Source organism: Nicotiana sylvestris, chromosome 3, assembly GCF_000393655.2.
Source record: "Nicotiana sylvestris chromosome 3, ASM39365v2, whole genome shotgun sequence".
In the NCBI taxonomy this organism is placed as follows: domain Eukaryota; kingdom Viridiplantae; phylum Streptophyta; class Magnoliopsida; order Solanales; family Solanaceae; genus Nicotiana; species Nicotiana sylvestris.
In genome coordinates, this window is record NC_091059.1 from 67004878 (window position 1) to 67021894 (window position 17017).

The 17017-nt window shown below is 37.0% G+C and overlaps 1 long non-coding RNA gene across 1 annotated transcript; it reads left to right on the plus strand.

Moving 5' to 3' along the window:
• The first annotated feature begins 1794 nt into the window (after window positions 1-1794).
• LOC104219762 (uncharacterized) lies at window positions 1795-14476 on the plus strand. Its single transcript, XR_011405808.1, has 3 exons — window positions 1795-2318; window positions 14140-14271; window positions 14341-14476. It is a non-coding gene; the product is annotated as an uncharacterized lncRNA (long non-coding RNA).
• Window positions 14477-17017: the final 2541 nt, after the last annotated feature.

Sequence of the window (17017 nt, forward strand, 5' to 3'; positions counted from 1 at the left end):
CCTTGATGTCATAGAACTAATGTTTTCCATCTATTTCTTCTTCAACATGAGCACAATACGCCAGCTGATTATGGATTCTTACTGGGATGTGATCAGTGAAATTCTTATCTGGATGTTATATCATAGATGACAAGGTAGCCAATGCATCGACAAACTCATTCTAAATTCTAGGTACATATCGAAACTCTATCTTCGTGAACCTCTTTCTCAATTCCTGCACATGGTGTAGATATGGCAATATCTTGGAATTCTTGGCGGCCCATTCTCCTTGTACCTGGTGCATGAGCAAATCTGAATAACTGATTATCAGCAGCTCTTGAATATTCATGTCGACTGCCATATTGAGTCCTAGTATACAGGGTTCATATTCTGCCATATTGTTGGTGCAGGAAAATTTGAGTTTAGCAGATATCGGATAATGTTGACCCGTTTTTGATACCAAAACTGCTCCAATGCCCACTCGTTTGAAAGGAAGACGGTTCAAGTTTCAAGGGAAAATGGTTCAAGGTGCAAGGGAAAACAGTTTCAAGTAACAAGAGAAGACGGTTCAAGTTCAGCAATCAGGTGCCCACTTGGAAAACAAGAGAATTCACTTCAGAATGCAATTCAAGTCAGCAACAAAAGAAGCTCGTGTCAAGAATACGAGTCAGCAGTCCGAGATGATCAACAGAAGTTAGTCATAATCCAGAATAAAAAGAAAAAAAAAAGAAAGGCAAGAAGTGAATCTAAATGCAGAAGTTGATGAAAGATGTGAGTTGCTCAAGACATGACTGAGGCCACAAGATCTACATGTCCCGTCTTGATTTGAAAAAGCTGAAAAAGATTGAACCAACACCTGCAGCTAACAAGCATCAAGATTCAGATCAGAGTCCTCATGAAGAACCAACCAAGACTCAATATCAAGCTTCAGAAGACTTATAGATAGGAATCTTGTAACTCATAGTTGACAGACTTAGTTAGTCTTTTTCATTTTTGATTTTGATGTAATAACGGGACCGCGGACTGGAACCTTAACGGCACCTCAATCGGCTCTCTACCTCGGCATACTCCATCACCTCATTCACTTCTGAACTATACGTGGCCTGATTCCTTTATAACAAAGGATATGTAGGCAGCTCAGATACCAGGGCTCAATCACATTCTCTTCCTTTCTCTTAGTTTTTGGTCTCTCTAAATAAGGGTCGGGTCAAAAAACCTCTCTCGTCGTTCTTTGTTTGAAAACTCTTCGCATTTCCAGTTAAAGAGGGGCAGCTGTAGACATGTGATTTTTGACCCTCCGATTTTACACATTTTTAGCGTAAAATATTTAGTTTAGGTTTAATATCGTTATTTTAAATAGTTTTGACTCTTTTACTTTATTTTATCACAAAAAATAAAAATTACAAAAAATAAATATTTTCATCTTTAGGTTAAAGTCAATTAGTATATTTATATTTATAGTATTATCACATTTGAAAATACAAAAAAAAATTAGTTTCACTTGTAGTATTTAGTTTTATATTAGTTCATTTTAATTTAGAGTAATTTTTACATTTTTATAGATACATTGTATTATTTGGTATTTTTAGCCTAAGTTCAAACTCAAAAGACATGGTCCAACCCAATTACCCTTAGCCTATTCTTCCCAACCCATTAGCCCATTTAAATGCAAGATTTAATACTAGCCATCTATTTCCTCCTAATTCAATGGTCATCATTCCTTCTCACCTTCATATAAAATACCCAATTATAAAAACCCTACCCTATGTTTTTCAATTACTAGACCTAGACTAAAAAAAAGAAAAAACGGCGAACCTAAATCCAAAAGCAAGAACGGTAGTACTCCAAAAGAGATACAAAAACTTGAAAGAGAAAGATTGAACAAAAAATCTTTCGATCTCTAATTTCTGAAGCCAAGTTTCGGACGAAAAACCAAACCCCTTTTTTCTTATTTTTCATGCTTTCTTGCTTTCCTGCAGTGCAAGTGCCAATTCTTTGGCATAAAGTTTCAATTTTTTTTTGTCTTTTCATTTCCAAGAATTTCTGATACCTCAGTTTCTTGAGCTTCTGTTTTCTCTTTGTCTTTTTACATATATATATTGTGTCTATGTACTATTAATTTTCTGAGTTCTTGAAAAAGCAAAGCTCAAAGATGAGTACGCCTGCCACCGTTCTCGTATCCGTAAGGTCAATTTTTCGGCGGTCATACGATCCGTTCAACTTTCGCATAAGTGATTGAAATTCTGAAATGAAAGCCGGCAGGAAAATGTCTTGCAATTCTTCATCACCATCACAAGCTTTTATTGACTACAAATGATTGGCCGAATCAGATATTTGAGGTATTTTACATATTTTAATTCTCATGACAACATTTTCTAGCGCTGAGCATACAACCGTGTATTTTCCTTTAGCATATTTTAAATGGTGATTTGTCCTTTTTGAATTTGTCTTAATTTCCTTTCTTTTCCATTTGTTTAGTATTACTTTATTCTTCAATTTTTGCCAGAATCGTATTTTATTAGTACTAGTATCATGAATTTGTCTAATACATTTATATAATGTAGTCACTATTAGTGGTTTGTAAAAGTTTTGGGGCTGATTCGATTTGCTTCAGTGGTTTTGGGATTAATTTTTATCATGTTATTTTTAATAGAGTTGGGTCAAATGAACCTTTCTAGATTTATTTCTTTTTTAGGATTAAGCTAGCCCACCTTTCCATAACTAATTTACTACACTTCTTCTAAATAATTCCATAGTTCATGATCTTACAATAATAATCTTAAATTAGCTTTAGAAAATACTTATGAACATCGTAGCTTGCTTTAGACGCGTCTAAATAAATTATCATGAATACGGGTATGGTTCCCGTGACGTAGTTGTGATTTGTAATTACTAAAATCCAGGTGTGCATTTTATGTGACCATATCATAATTTTAAATAATAATAATAGAAATAAACATGCTAAATCCGGAGGTACATTTCATGTGACCCGGTTCTAATTTCCAACAAGGTTAAATAGAAAGTGTCATGAATCACGGGTGCATTTCATGTAGCGTGGCTTGCGATGTGTTATAAATAACCTTGAAATAATTCCTTTAATAATTAAAAGCAGTTTTAAAGTTAAAAATGCACGTAGGTTTAAAATGTGTAATTAATCAGATAATTAGGTCAATGTAATAGTTGAGCGACCGTGCTAGAACCACGGAACCCGGGAATGCCTAACACCTTCTCCCGGGTTAACAAAATTTCTTACCTGAATTTTTGTATTCGTAGACTATAAAACTGAGTCAATCTTTCCTCGATTCGGAATTCTAAACCGGTGACTTGGGACCCCAATAAACTATCCCAAGTGCCGACTCTGAACTTTAAATAAATAATCTCGTTTCGATTGTCACTTAAATTGGAAAAACTCCCCTATACCCCCTCGGGTGATAAAAAGGAGGTGTGACGACCAGTATGAGCGAACCAACCTCAGGAGATGGAAATAAGAAATAAAGAAAAACGAAAAGGTAAATAAGTCAGTAAGGATTTTGAAATGTTTGTAATTTTTAAACACATATTGCGAGAATATAAATTCGTGTCCTAATTTGGGAGCCTTGTTGTGCCCGAGGTAGGCCTAGCGACAAATAAATTTAGAGAAACTTAGTGCCAATAATTGCCTCATTTCATTAAAGTAAAAATAAACGAACCAAAACGAAACTAAATAAGATAGTGTTACTAATGGATCATGGGCTTATTACATTTGAAAGGAAAGCAAATCTAATCTACTTGGTCCCAGAAGGACCCTCTCCAGACTGGATGTTCTTGTCGATCAATTCTCCCATCTCGCACAGATTCAGCAGCAGGAATGCCCTTGCAAGTTGCCCTCCTTCATTCCCTTCAGCGTTCTGGCAGTCAGTAACCCTTTTTCTCATCTTCCCTTCCAACTCCATTAAACTGTATTCCAGGTATTCCAGCCTCTTGCTGGATTTAACAGCTTTTTCTTTCCATTCGTTAATCATCTCCATATCAGCCTTGTGCAGTGCCATATGCTCGGCTTCAAACTCTCGAACTCTTTTTTGCAACTTATTGTACTTTACCTCTACTTCAGCAACCTCATCTATAACCCTGTTTCCTGGCCTAGCCCTTGGTTAAACGACACCAGTTATGTTGTCCTCCAACCACGAAGGGCAAAGGTAAGAGTGTCCCGCGTGATATCGGTCTGGCTCAATAGTATCCTTCTTCACAATGATCTTCAAGGTCCACATGTGTTGCGCTTCATTCTTATACGGGATGGCGTCACCTTGGAAATTAGCTCTAAAGTGACATATTTTGGCGACCAGTGGTACGATTTGTCTCCTTCCTGTTTGCCTCATAACCCTGAGAGGAGCGTAAGGGTATATGCCCCTTAACCCGATCAACACCAAGTGCGAAAAATTCCTGGATCTGATGATGAATTCATCGGTAGGGAACCACTCGAACATCCGCTGGACTTGATCCTTAGTCAAATTTTAAAAACGTTGTACCCATCCTGCAGTGTCCTCTTGCTGAGCAAACATGTCTGGAATATAGTTCATTCTTCTGGGATGATTGAAGGCTATGTGATCATTTCACGGCCTTCGCGGAAATTCTTGACGGTATTGCCCCTTTTGGAGAAGCTCCAACAACCAGACCTGTAGCAGCAAGTTACAACCCTCGAAGAACCTGAACCCCTTCTGACATCGCTCCAAAGCCCAGTACATGTCTACAACAATCATAGGGAGGATAGTGTATGTCTCTCCCTCGATCCCGTCCATCAGAGTTTTTGTTACCATGACCAGCCTAGTATGGATCATATCCCCTTGGATTGGGAACACCAACATGCCCAAGAAACACATAATAAACACGAAGACCCTACGATGAATCCAACCCAAATAAGTGATTGAGAACTCATCATCAAAAAGACGGTAGGAGCTGCTGTAACCGTATCTTTCATAAAGGAACTCAAAAGGTATGTAGGAGTCCTTTAGGCATTTCAAGTTGTCATTTTTCTTCAGCCCTATCATCTTCAGAAATCCCCTAGCAGTGCGATTTTCAGGTGCTAACAGATTAGGACTATCCCAAGGTAACCCAACATATCCTCCTATTTCTTCTAGAAGGGTGTCATTTATATGTTCCTAAAACGGACACAACCCTTTCCTTGTCCCAAAACATAGTTGCAGCCTCGATCAACATTTTGTTGAGTTGAAAATCCATCAGAGAAGGCAAGTTTCCTAGGACTCGTTTCATATGGTTTTGGTCACATGAAGGAAGATCCTTCCACTATTCTTGTAAAAATGAGGGTGTGCTAACCATACCAAATCTGGGGACCTCGTGCCTCATTTTCTACAAAAACAAATAGAGTTAGGCCCCTCTCCCTCCAGGCTCGTCTATTTTTACAGTAATGATTAGCATATTGGCACTTATTTCTCCGAATTAATGCACATAATCGTGGTTATGTCCGTTGGGATTATGGAAAACCCGATTGACTTGGGACAAGGCTTGTCTTAAAGGGTCACACATTAACCCGGCTAGGTTTGACCATGATGCATGTACAATTTAATCAGAGTAAGGTTGCTATAGAAGTCTACACTGGGACCCTCAAGCGGACAACTTGAGGGGGAAAGGCACATAACCGTCAAACGCACCGCTGATCGACTAGTTTTACTGTAAATACGCCTTTCCGAATTTAAAGAGTGATATATAGAAAGAGCACAAACACCCATCAAGCGTTACTATAAGATTAATTACGCACGAGTGGAGTATGATGTTGAGCATGATTTATGCAGCAATAAATAGCATGTTGTCAAGTATTTGCACGTAAAACAATAATAATAAATGCAGTATTTAAATTTGAAGAGACAGTTATAGAAAAAGAAAACAAGGAGACAAGTCAGTTTCAGGAAAAGAAATCATAAATTCTTGAAAATAAATAGTTAAATTAAAATAAGGGGAAAGGGTACGTGGGATAGAGCATGCTTGAACTAATTCTCAAAAGATAAGTTCGTTATGGTAAGAACCTAAAAAATATCCCCAGTAGAGTCGCCATGCTGTCTCGCCCCTTTTTTCCCTTTTTGACGGGGATGTCCGGGTTTTGACATTCATGGGGGGGAATGACTCGTTTCCTTTTTGGAATTGGGTATTTGAAGAGCCGTCACCTAACAGATTATGGTGCGTTAAGTCACCTTGAGCAATTGACTCATGGACTAGTTTGCATTACCAGTGATTTAAGGTAAGGACTCGAAATAACCTTGAGAGGAAGGTGTTAGGCGCCCCTCGCAGTCCACAATGGTGGGTCCCGTCCGAACTTAAACTATGTGAATTAGTCATTTTTACAAATAAATAGTTTTAACACGTATTTGCAAGCAAAGACATGTTTTGACATTTTAAACACATGTATGACTCAACTAATGGAACAAGAGAGAAATTTTAATAACTTGTGCTTATGTAAAGAAAAAACAAACTCATTTAAACAACGGGAGTTGGGAAAGAGGGGTCATAGGTTGGTTGGCCTAGAGGATCGCACCCACACAATGCCCGACAATCACTCCTCAACGAGGAGCTACACGTGACATTATCACGTAGTCATCATATTTCTTACTAACCAATTCCCTCCCCATGGTTATAGCCTAAAGCGTTCTAGCAACCTTGAAAGATACCCTATGCGTGCACTACCCATCCCTTCCTCGTGGCCCTGGAGGTATTTAGGACCTCTAATTTAGGTAGTTCTAGACCATCCTAAGGTATTTAAAGGAGAAAAGTCTAAGCGCCAATCAAAACAATTAGGACTGCATTCAAAGAGAACAATTACAGGCTCACATTCACCTCCACAAATATAACGAGTAAGTGTACATCTCAAACAAAAGTTTCAAGTAGTTAAGAGAAAACCCTAAAACATGATATCTAGGTGAGCAGAGATTATACAGTATTGAATTAGAACCAAAGTGTCAAAGACCTATTCAGCTTGCCTACTGATCTTAAACCTGTTGAATGTGAGCAGTCTCAAATAACAAGGTGCATTTTTATTGTTTGCAGAATTTTAATCGCCCTAGAGGATTTCCTAGGCGCATAATAGTGATGTCCTATGAGCATGATATCTATATTGATTAGGAATGCAGTAAAACAGTAAAACAATTTAAACAACAATTTGGATCCTATAGGCATGATTTATAACAATGTTACTTAAGGCAGCGTTGGAGACTTGTTAAAGACAGATTAGTTAACTGAACCAATTCAGAATATATAAACATGAATTAAACTGACTTTTCTAACTGAACTATTTGAAGTCTTATATGCACGATTTCTAATTAAGAAGGATAAAACAAACAACCTTCATTTAACCAAAGTGAAACCCCTATAGGCATGATTTCTATAGAGCTGATTTTAACCCTATAGGCAGGATCTCTATTATTAAAGCCAGTTTAGATCCTATAGGCATGGTTTCTAACTGTGTGGAAGTAACGCAAACATAACAAACATATTTGAACCAACATGGACCCTATAGGCATGGTATCTACCCAATTTTACCCACAATCTATAACTACCCTTCCTTTTTCACAAATCACCCCACTGTTTGTTTACAAAAAATATTACAGACCAATGAATTAAATAAAAATTACATAAATAAAACAGAAATTAATCTATAGGGAGCCTGAAGTAGGCCCAAATGACTTCCAAGCCTCCAGCAGTCTGAAATGACCAAAGTTCATAGCCAATTCCATGTCTAGGTATGTTAGAGTTCCCTAAGGACTTCAAGGATCCCGGGCAGTGCTCACGCCTAAACCTTTCTCAAATAATAACTGATTTAGGTGCAGTGTGGAAAGACCAGCCTTGACATGCTAGAGCTCAGAGAGATCTTAAGGATCTCAAGGCAGTACATATATTATAGGGGCAGGACCTAGTGTTCTAAGAGTAAGTGAAAATGTATAGTGGTTTGAAAGAGTTTAATAGACAGTATAAAGATATGCCTCGGTATTGAAAAGAATTTCTGAAAAACCAGTACTGACTTAGTTATAAAACACTTTGAGGAGAGTGTAAAGAAACAATTTTCAATCTAAGCACAAGTCATAGAACAAAACAAGCTTTAAGAACATCTTTCACACAAAGGAAGAGGGGTTGGGAACATAGAGAATACATCTCAATTGAGCATACAAACACCATGATCCATAGAGTTTTGAAGGGTTCTATAGAACTAGTAGGTTATATAGCATGTAGCAAAAGTCACAGTAGAAACATGTTGAGGCCATTCTAGGGAGAGTAATTAACTTAGCAGGAGTGAGGCAGAACAGGCAAAGACAGGTGATGGCATGCTAATTACACAAAGGCATAGTATAGGCATGTTATATAAATAGAAGTCAGTCAAACAGGCCAGTTACATATTTAGACATGTCAAATAAAATAACAAACAAATAAGTAGAGTGGAAACATTCTGGTCATAGATTTGAATAGGCAGTATTAGGCAGGCTGGGTAAGCAGTAAACAGGAGCAAGAATAAACTCAAGCCATATGAACTAAAGCAGTAAGTAAACACATAGGTTTTGATTCTCAAAAATTAATCAGGAGCATACCTAGTTAAAGAAAGAAAACACAAGATGTGAGCAAGGTATTATGCAATTCCCAATCTTGGCTTGCAGTCGGCTAGAATAACAGGGATAACAAGTAGCACAGAGAGTAGAGAGAGAGCCTTTTAGAGTGTAAAAAGTAGTAGTTTTGAACCATTGTTCGTTGTTGAAGTTAAACTAAGAGGGAGTTTATATTGTAATCAAAAAGCTTAACAAAATAAGGTAAGGGATCAATTAAGTAGCAATTAGAGAAATTCATGGAATCAATCACATGTAAAATCAGTAAGTCTTCCCTTTAATCAAGGGATAATCAATCAATGGTAAAAGCAGGTTAGATACTTAAGGAAGGAAATCGAGTACAATTTAAGTACAGAGTAGGTAATGAGGGGTGAATGAACAAGAGTTTCAGTTAAGGAAACAATCAGTAAGAATCAACAAAATAATAAATAAGGCAAAGGAAAACTAATTAAGGCATGAAGTTCAATTAAACCAAGTAGAGAGGTAAGATCAAAAGTTTTCTTAAGGAAAAAGTTCAAATCAAACCAGAAAATAAGAGCTTCAGAATAATCAAGCGTTCAATCAAAGAAAAAATCACGAAAAGAGTCAGCAAGTTTCGCAGACAGAATAAGGTAAGAAATGAATAGTCAGGATTCAACACGAAACAAATTGGTAAATCAAGAAAACGACACTAATTTAAGGAGAAAGATATAGGTCTTAACATGAATAGTCAGAATGAATACAAACATATAGAATCAATAAATGAGTTTAACTAAGAAACTTAGTAGAGGCATATTAGGATAAGAAACCACGAGACATTCAAATGGCTAAAGAGAAATCACAAAAACCAAGGCAAGAACACAGTCAATACACCAGTACTCAGAAACCAAATAAAGAATGTCAAAAATTAGGGCTTTTAGTATAAACGAGTTAAGGTTGTAGCAAACTTACGAAATCAATCAAAACACATAAGAAGCAGAAGATCAAACACTCAAAAATCATCAAACATTTTGTAAAAGAAATTTCCGGAAACCCTAGTTTGGAAAAAAATAAAAAATCACTCGAAAATCACACGATTCTTGTAAAAAACCAAAAGGCTCTTGTAAAACTCATATGAAATAGGTCTAAACCATCTCTGATCTATACAACTCTAAGAAGTTCAGAAGAAATAAATTAGAGTTTCGAGAAGAACAATCACTTAGATAAAGAATCAAACCTAGAAACCCATAGATATAGGAATATCTTACTCGGAATCAAACCAAGACAGCCTGAAGCAGGCAAGAAATCGCCATAGATGCCAGCAAACTAACCCTGGTCCCTTGAGGACCCTGAAGATGGTGATACCAGTACAAGAGAGGCTACTAGAGGCCTGGAGGATGGTGAGGAACCACCGTAGATAGCCATAGAAGAGTGACAACGAGGTCCGATTAGGGTTAGGTTTGAGAACATTTGAGAGAGTGGAGGGATTTTAGGGCGGTGGACGGTGGGAAATGAACGAGTTTGGGGGGGGGGTCGTTTGGGACTAAAAAAAGAAGGGGCTGATTGTGGCCGTTGATCTCTATGATCAACGACCGAGATTAAAAGGGTTTGGGGCCGGATCGGCTATTAGGGTTTGGGCTGGGTAAGTTTAAATTGAAATTGAGCTGGTGTTGGGCTGAATTAGGACCAAAATTGAAATAAAAAATAGGCCAGATTTTGAATAGCCACTTTTGGTAACTAAATAATTTATAAAAATTCTAAATGAGTACCAAAACTTTTTTTGTGTACTAAAATGATTAAAAATAGCTATTTTAACATTTTAAAAATATAAAAGACCATTTTGTGCATAAATAATGTAATTATACATTAGTATGGGCTATTATTGCAAGGATGTGCTATTTAGCCTAAAAATATAAATGCAATTATAAAAAATACACTAAAAATATTTAAACACTATGTTGGCATAAATAATGAATTTAAATGGCTAAATCACCACAAAAGGATATGAAGGACAATTACTGGATATTTTATGAATAAAAAGAGAAGAAATAAATTGATTTGGAGCTTTTTAAATTATAGAAAAATTATAAAAAAAGCTTATGCATGCTTATAACTGCATATGTGCTATTTTGAAAGAATGTATGTATTAAAGAATATATGAGAAAAAATTGGATATCAACACTTAGCGCCTATCATATGAGTGCATGTTAATCGAAATTGTCACTGTGTGCATAAAGTCTCTTTGAAAATTGAGATCCTCACATCTCCGTCATAGAAATATCTTGAGTCGCCATCTTAATATAACTTTTGTGTCCACTTGGGACATCCCGCAGTAAGTAGCTCACTTTGCTCCTAATATTGTGGTTGCCCGTGATGTGGTCTTGTATTGCAGTTTGGGAGTTAATATAGCAGAAGCATGTCCATCTCATGACAAATGTTTATTTTCTCTTTATACATCCACAATATGTGTTGATTGTGTTCCTTAGATAGTGAATTCACTTTTCAAGTTTCCAAACACTTGTTCGATAACCATGAGAGAACGTTTCCTTTTACGGGTCACTATAACACTTCCTTTCTCATAAGGACCCTTAATAGGCTCTCCGTCAAGACCAAATGCACCTTTGGGGGGTTATCATAGTACAACGCCTACTTCTCATGTTTTCCTGTCTTGCATTAGCATCTGAGTACTTCTCAAGTCAATTTCCATGGAGAACTCATTATGAACATCTGCAAACCTTCCATGATTATTTTATAGTGTCTCAAGTCTCCTTGGGTTCCGTTGTTTTTACACACACGATTTCTAGAATCATTGACTATGTCAGTGTCATGTGCGGAGAGTTTTGCTATCCTTAGTATTCTACCTCCCTGGGTGGATAGGTGTTTTATTTGTCTTTCTCCCCGGAGCATCATGTTAACCATTAGAACCCCTCTAACCAATATATGATTTCATTCTAATATTAAGATGTCCTAGCTATGTGGTTTCACTCGTGAAAGGTTGAGATTAAATGCTTTCAGATTTTTGCACGTATCATGAGCATATTGATATGGAAGACAAGTTGCCGTATCTTACGGCTGGGTTGGGCTGGCCATTTTAAGGTTTATTCATATAACGGCCCGGCCCGTCCTAGCCCACCAAATTTAAAAGCCCATGAGACTTGGGTTGAGCTGGGCTGGGCTGGCCGTTTTGACAGCTCTACTCATGAGTAGGTGGCTTGTGTATATTATTTATTATACTGTTTAATATTTATGTGTAATAAGACCCGATGTATGATCTCTTAAATGATTTCAAACGTGCAATTTTAATCGTAATGATTATGTAAACTTTTAAATTTTTAAATAAATGTTAAATTTACGTTACACCAGCATCTTAATTGAACTTTAAAGTTTTACTTTTTTAATAAAAAATAAATAATTAAGCCTCCTTGTGATGGAGGGGATTTGGCATGACCCCTACCAGTTTACTGATCACAAAGAAAATTACAGCCTAACAAGTTCAAGGACAAAAAAGGAATGACATAGCGTTCCTTTACAAAAATTAACAGAGAGAAAAAGATGAGGGACAACACATTTTCGATACAACTTTTTGAAATAAGGTGGGAAAAAAGTGAATCTATATCAAGATTCAAACATTCGTTCAAACTGAAATTAGCTTATGCCCTTCGAGTTGCTTCTCGATTTATCATAGGAGAACTCAATCTGATTCATCTTCATTATCAAAAATGAGAACGAAATAACTGCCTGCAAGGGATACATTTCTGTCTCTTTTAGGAGTACTATATTATGTTAACACTGGCCCAATTCTGGAGAAGGCTCAACTTGTTTAACTAAAAAGTGGAATTTCGGTCAAAGCTTTAATTTAGAAGAACTCGAGTTAGTGATAATCAAAAAATGTATAAGAGAAAGTAATTTGACTAGCAATAAGATAATTAGAAGAAGATAAAGTAAACCAATGTATTTAGATAGTCTTTCGTATCCTTACAATTGACCCATTCTTTCCCTTTTATAGCTATCATTGAAATATGCATTTTGCCTTTGTCATAATAAGGCTATTATAGACAATTAAAGACATTAAATGCTATGTTACATAATCATTGTATTTTAATACAGATTCTCTAACGTTTTTAGTATTTAATGCTCATTAAATACTATATCTGTACTCTCTTGTGTTGTCAGATTCATTCTCCTTGATTCTTGGACTTAAATAGGTACGAGCGTTAAATCTTTTGAGTATTCGCTCGTGCCTCCTCTTATGCCTCTGTTCGTATCTGTTGCAACTCGTGCCTCTTTGCCAACCATAACTCTTTGACCAGCCTATGTGTCATGGCACGTCATCTTCCAATCACTTTAATATGTAAACTCAATTTTTTCCAATACAGATAGTCCCTCCACTTGCCATTTATTCATCAATTGAATATTTGGGAAGTTGAATTCATTAAAACGGGATTTTTTGTCACCATTAATGCTATAGCAGAATCAACGCTTCATTTGTCACTTCCATTTAATGCTCTTCACGCGTGGCACCCTTTTACTGGTTCTGCAACTTTGCAGCGCTTTTTAGGGCTTTTTCACGGCTTCACTAACTACGAAGCGTCAGTTCTCATTACGACTTTTCCATCATTGCACTTTTTCCTTTGACGGTTGCTTCGCAGTATAAATATAGTTTTCTTCTTTGTCTTTATCACATAAAGTTCTCAAAATATTCAGTTCTTGAATCTTTGTTTGTTTCTTCCTCGTACTATCATGTCTTCATCAAACCCTAACCCTAGAAGGGTCCCCATAGTTGATAACTTCCCTAATGCCCCCGGTAGGAGCAGAAGAGGAGGTAGACTTCGTAATTTAGGATCTTCTTTCTTGCGTGGTTCTTCTCTTCCTTCACCTAGTTCTACCCCTTCTTCTAGAACTAGAGGTTCTCTTTCACACAGATCTTCTTCTAGAGGTAAAGAATCTTCTGAACCTCTTCGTGAACCTCTAGTAGAGGAGATAGTTCTTGCGGAACTATCTTTCTATAATAACAGAGAATCTCTTAGAAATCAAGTATCTTCTTTAGATCGTGCTGATATATATCCCAATCAAATCGCTGAAGGTTTGATTTCTTTAGTTCGTAGAGACTGCCATTGGAGTTATGACTTTCCTATCATTATTCCCAATCCGAATCAAAGAATTACCTCTTACTTAACCGGTTTTTTCTTTGTCTATACGTACCCTTTCACATTAGGATTCAAACCTGCCATTGATCCTGTTATTCTCGAGTTCTGTCGTTTCTTTGATGTTTGCTTAGGTCAAATTAGCCCAATAATATGGAGGGTTGTTGCCTGTTTGAGGCATTGACCAACATATCCAGCGTGCCTTTTACTTTCCCACATCCAATTCATCTTTACTCCCCTCGACGCTTTCGCAATGGTGTTTTTACACTAGTAGCCAGGAGCAAAAGAGTTCTAGTTAGCCCTGAAGATGACAAAGACCGTGGCTGGTATGCCAGGTTTGTTGCTGCCCCCACTGTTAGTTTAGTGGGTGATGAAAACGTTCCCTTCCCCGAGAAGTGGAATTTTGCACATGAGTCTTCTAACTTTCTCGTACCTTTTTCTTCAATTTTGTTGATTTTTCTAATTTTACTTTTCTTTTCTAGCAACCATGGGAGTTGTGGAAGATGTTCCCAATTTTCGTGATTGGGTAGGAAGGCTGTTGAGTATTGCACCAATGGATGGTAGATCTTGGAAGACTCTTTCCCAACGTTTTGGTTGGAAAGTAAAAACTCATGGTAAAAGCTTTTATTTTATTTTACATATTGTTTTTTTCCCGAACTTATCTCAATCCTTCTTTCTATCAGGATTTGCTATTCGAGGAGTTACTGCTGAAGCGGTTGCGGCTTCTCGTATCTCTTTGGAAAGGGCTCAAGAAATAATTCTGGGCTCTTCATCGAAAAGAAAAACCGTTGATAACCAAGATTCCGAAGAAGAGGAAGACGGGGGTTCCTTGGTAACAAGGCCACGGGCTCGTAGATGCATTATTTCCGATGATGAAGCAGAAGCATCCCCCCGCCGTTCTATTCCTCTTACCGAATCTATTGAAGCCCTGGTAGTGATCCCTGATGAAGCTCCCACTGCTGCTCATGATTCTGTTGAGCAGTGTTTTGACCGCGGGTTCGGTAGTGAATGTTTAGGTCCCGTTTCTAATGAAGCTCCCTTGGCTTCTTTTTCTCCTCCCGTGCCTGTGACTTCTACTTTGCCGATTATGGCTGCTTCCGTTCCTCCCCAGGCTATTTTTACTACCTCTACTATTCCTCCTTCAACAATTCGTCCTCCACCTACTCATCGTGCTGAGGTTGGCTCCTCAAGTAGGAGTGGTGCTATGAGGTAAGTGATTATTGAAGTCCCCACTGAGGGCAACCTTTTAAGGAAATTGGGTCAAGCAGATGTATGACTAAAGCCTTTAATTGGTCCTGTTGAGAGAGCCAAACTAGAGAGCCATAGTTCTTTGACTTTGATGAATGACATTGTGCATGCTTCTTTAAAGGTATTCCTTTTTTCTAACTTTTACTTTGTCATTTTTCTATCTTTGGGATTCTCATTTCCTTCCCTTTTCCCCTTTTTAGGTTAATCTCATCGGCACGGAGATGATGAAAAGGGTTATCCTCTCAGAGCAGTTAGTGTGTGATTACCAATTGGAGGCATATAATTGGAAGGTGTTGATACCCAATTTTTTCCTATGTATTTTTATATACAAAATACTTTCAAAATAGCATGTACATACATATATAAGCATGCCCAAGAGTTTTCGTATATTTTCCCAATTTTTAAGATTTTAAAATCAATTTATTGTCTATTTTTAGCAGTACAAAATCCAATAATTATTCCCCAGATTATTATTTTGGTAAATAACTTATTTTAATCTCATATTTACACTAAAATATAATTAAGGTGATTTTTGTATATTTTTTACAAATCTATTTGATATTTTAAAGCTAAATTGCATGTAATTGCAATTATAGGTTATTTCACGATTAGTAGCACTTTATAATTATGAAATTATTTTCAGTATTTTTAAATTAATATTTATATAGTATTTGTTGGCTCAGTGTTTTTAATTTACTTTTAAAAATTATTATTACTATTTTTATAAAATAAAAAGGGGAAATAGGCTATTTATTACTTAGCCCATTTCTATTTCAATTACAGCCCTTTCACCTCAATTTTGGCCCTCAATTTGACCCAATTCCGCCCCCAAATTAAACCAGCCCAATCCCCAAATTACTCGACCCCTGACCTGATTAAAAAAAAACCTACTCGGCTCCCCTTTGATCCAGGCCGTTGATCATTTTGATCAACGTCTGTAATTCACCCTTTCCTTTTTAATTCCCAAACCCCCTTGACCTAATTCATTTCACTTGAGATGCCGCCTTTGAATCCCTTCGTCTCTCAAATCCTCTCGATCCTCTCTGAAACCCTAATCGTCTCCCACCTTATCTCACCATGTTTCCACCGGAATCCGTGGCGTCTCCGGCCATGGATGGTCTGTACTCATCCTTTCTCACCATCAGAACTAAACTATTCAAGGCTTTGAAGCCCGACTTCAATGGCTCTCTTCAGATCCTTCTCAGATCTGTAGATCTATGGCTTCTTCGGCTATTACCCCGACATGTTCAAGCAATATGAATCTTTTCGACTCAGGATCTAACTTTCCTCAAGACCTTTCTCATTTCTAGGGTTTTCTCTGAAATCCTAAGCTGTCCGAGGTTCTTTACTTGCTTATTTTCTTAGATCTGGAAAATGTCTGTGTTCTATTGAACTTTTTAAAGGTTTTCCCCAAATTCTCTTTTCAAAATCATTTAATTCGATTTAGGGTTTCTGAAAGGTTTTTCAAAAGCATCTTTCTAATTCTTTTTGTTCTTTCTTTATGTGTGTTTGTCTGTGTTATGCTTGTATGACTTCTTTTTCTATGCATGTATTGTTCTTCTACTTCCTTTTTCTACTATACACGTTACTCCTGTACTCACATGTTAATCCGTGTTATGTTTTCCTTACTCTTCTACTATATGTGTTTACTGCGAGTTCTTTGATATTGTTGGCTTTACTGGACTATGTTTGTGTTCTTCGTAAGCATGATTCATCTATTTTTGCCTAAGTTTGTATCACTTTTTATTCTGAACTTGTTTAAGTTCTGAATTTTCTTTTTCTCAAAACGTGTTCTCCATGCTCTTAACTGTGTATCGTGTCTGTTTGTTTCTCATAAGTCTTTGGAAAAGACTTCTGAGACTCTATCGAGTGGCTTACCTTTTCATCTCTATTGTCTGATTCATCTTGAAACCCCAGTATTTAGGGTTTCCTTTGGCAATTTTGATTTTTGTGTTTGAATTAGGGTTCCACTTTGGGACCCTAGACTCTCAGACTCGTTGTGAGTCTACAAACGGGACTTGCAGCCTTTCTTGCTTATGATTCTGAACCTCTCTTTGATTAAACTCTCTTCTAAATAAACTTCTTGATTAACATGTTTGTGTGCTTTTATAT